General features: G+C 43.4%; 1 pseudogene; it reads left to right on the top strand.

Annotated features, from left to right (window-relative positions):
• Positions 1-458: 458 nt before the first annotated feature.
• LOC126005435 (uncharacterized) lies at positions 459-630 on the top strand (annotated as a pseudogene).
• Positions 631-3,249: the final 2,619 nt, after the last annotated feature.

A 3,249-nucleotide genomic window follows, 5' to 3' on the forward strand; every position in this document is an offset into this window, starting at 1 on the left:
ATTCCATGTGGTCCACCCAGCCTAACAGGAGTCCAGGAGTGATTCATGAGTGCAGAGCCAGGAAGTAACCCCTGAGCACTGCTGGGTATGGTTCCCAAACAAAAAAAGAGTAATATCCCTTAATAATAATTATGAATAAGAAGAAAGACAAATTGGAAAATACAGATATGAACCAGGTATTTGGCTTATATGATAGAGAGCATGCCTCATATCCTGGGAGCTTTTTGTTGAGTTTTGGTCACACCTAGAGGTGCTCAGGGGTTACTCCTCGCTCTGCACCCAGAAATCACTCCTGGAAGGCACGGGGGACCGTATGGGATGCCAGAATTCGAACCACCATTTGTCCTGGATCGACTGCATGCAAGGCAAACGCCCTATCACTGTGCTATCTCTCCAGCCTCATATCCTGGGCTTGATTCCTGACATCACAAGGGGAAGAAAAGAAATCAATAAATAAAATCGCTTCTCGGCCTTTTGGCTAAGATCAAGTGAAGAAATCAATAAATAGGCTAATAATTGTGACAACTAAACACTAATCTTAATTTGTATTTCTAGTGAATTAATGTTGCATTAAATAATTAACGATGGGGCTGGATGGTGGATGATGCCATCCAGCCCACATGGCTCTGCAACCTCCATGCAGCCGGCGAGTTCCAGGCCCAGGTGAAATCACTCACACGCAGGCTTCAGGAAGAATCATCTTTATTTATGCCCTAGCCACCACAGGTGTGTGGCCTATGTCAACCTTTTAAGCATTCAGCTATATTTTGCTAGCCCTGCATCTTATTTCCTGTTAACCATCTTCCCTTTGGGCTCCATGCGGCCCAAAGATCCAAAAGCCAGGAAACCAAGCCGGGCCAAAAGAGAAACGGCAAAAGCGCCGAATCCCCTGGCTCAGAGGTTTATCTATCCTTTTCCAGACCCCTCCCAGAAATGGGAGGTCTTGCAGGTAGTTACACCTATTATCCGGTTCCCAAAACTCCTCCCAGATATGGGTGGGTCTTGGGGTACACCACAAATTAAGACAAAAAAAAATAAAATAAACCCAACATAAAAAGTAAGCCTGTGATTTTCTTAGCAGGAGAAAAATACTTTTCTTTAAAAAAGAAATATCTAGGGGCCGGGTAGGTGGCGCTGGAGGTAAGGTGTCTGCCTTGCAAGCGCTAGCCAAGGAAGGACCGCGGTTCGATCCCCCGGCGTCCCATATGGTCCCCCCAAGCCAGGGGCGATTTCTGAGCACATAGCCAGGAGTAACCCCTGAGCATCAAAGGGGTGTGGCCCAAAAACCAAAAAAAAAAAAAAAAAAAAAAAAAAAAAAAAAAAAAAAAAAAAAAGAAATATCTAGCTATAGGTAATAAAAAATAAACTTTTGTAAAATGTGATCTGTACATCATTTACATTGAGATAGTCAGCAAGAGTCTGCAAGGATGCTTGCTCTGCAAGGCTGCTACAGCTGGTAGTGATAGCGGAAGGGTTTTCTGGGCCATAACTCTGCAACAAGCCCACAGCCACTATATGCCTCATGCCCATCTGCAACAAGCCCACAACAGCTGCATTCATCATGCCCATGAGCAGATATGATCTCTGGGGAATAGCAACCAGAAGGGTCGTCTCTCCTTCATTTCACACACAGAGTAAAAGTCAAGGTCAAATTAAATTGCACTTCAGCTAAAACAGTCACTGCTCAAAGTAATGAGGAAGAGGTCCTACTGGGAAGGTCATGAAAGAACCAGAACAAATAATTAAGAGAAATAATGGAGATGGCTTCAGTGAGTTGGATCCTAAGGTTTTGTTGTCTTCAGCACCCTCTCCCTTGTGATTGTTTACTCCCACTCAAGGAGCCCTTTTGTACTTCAAAGCAAAATCTACTTTGTCTCCTACAATCTATTACAAAAAGCAGGAGCTTGCCTCCCTTTTCTATGAATCAAGTCACTGTCTTATCTCTCCCAGGAGAGAGTTTGCCCTTTAAGCTTTAGCTCTAATTCAATTTAACAAATGCTTACTGGAGGCTTATTATATGCAAAGTATTTTCCAGATGCTAGTAGTGGAACAAAAGGCTTTGTGTTCTTAGATAGGGATTAAGTAGGTAGGCAAGAGAGGTCTTGTTCTCTGGACCATATCTAGCTTTCTGCCCTGTTTCCTTTCAAATGATCTTGTTGTTGGAGTCACAGGGCCCCAGAGGACAAACGCTACCAACCTCAGTTTTTTGTTTTTTTTTTTTGGTTTTTGGGCCACACCCGGTGACGCTCAGGGGTTACTCCTGGCTATGCGCTCAGAAGTCGCTCCTGGCTTGGGGGACCATATGGGATGCCGGGGGATCGAACCGCGGTCCGTCCTAGGCTAGCGCAGGTAAGGCAGGCACCTTACCTTTAGCGCCACCGCCCGGCCCCCAACCTCAGTTTTTTAATCTGATACTTTCTAGAGCCTGGGGAAGCAGTTTATGTATCACTATCCTCTTTTGCTTGTCAATGGAATTCCTGATTTATTCCTTTAAACATGTGTTCTCTGGTTCCCTAGTTCTGAGGCTTAGTCTTAGAAGAGAAAAAGCTGTTATTTGTCAAAAGCCTCATTCTATTTGGCTGGACACTGTACATATCAATTTGGACAAATCCAAAGTCTGGCATCTCAAGGATGGTTCAATACACAGAAATTAATTGACATAATACACCATATCAATAAAAGAAAACAAAAATCATATGACCAACCTAACAGATGCAGAGAAAACTTTTGGCAAGATCGAGCACCCATTGATGATTTTAAAAAAATGAACAAAATGTGAATTGAAAGAACTTTTCTTCATATGGTCAAAGCCATTTAGTATAAGCCTACAGCATACAACACACAATGGGGAAAAACTAAAATCCTTCCCGCTAAGAATTGACATAAGACAAGCTGCTCATTCTTGCCACTTCTAGTCAATGCAGTACTGGAAATACTTGCTGTAGCAATTAGCAAGACAAAGATATTAAGGGCATTCAGATAAAAGAGGAAGAAATCAAGCTCTCACTAAGCTCTCACTATTTGCAGATGACATGATACAATATTTTGAAAACCCTAAAGAGTCTACAAAAAAAAGTTCTAAGAAACAATAAATTTGTGGGCCCGGAGAGATAGCACAGCGGTGTTTGCCTTGCAAGCAGCCGATCCAGGACCAAAGGTGGTTGGTTCGAATCCCGGTGTCCCATATGGTCCCCCGTGCCTTCCAGGAGCTATTTCTGAGCAGACAGCCAGGAGTAACCCCTGAACACT

The sequence above is a fragment of the Suncus etruscus genome, chromosome 3, assembly GCF_024139225.1.
Source record: "Suncus etruscus isolate mSunEtr1 chromosome 3, mSunEtr1.pri.cur, whole genome shotgun sequence".
Taxonomy (NCBI): domain Eukaryota; kingdom Metazoa; phylum Chordata; class Mammalia; order Eulipotyphla; family Soricidae; genus Suncus; species Suncus etruscus.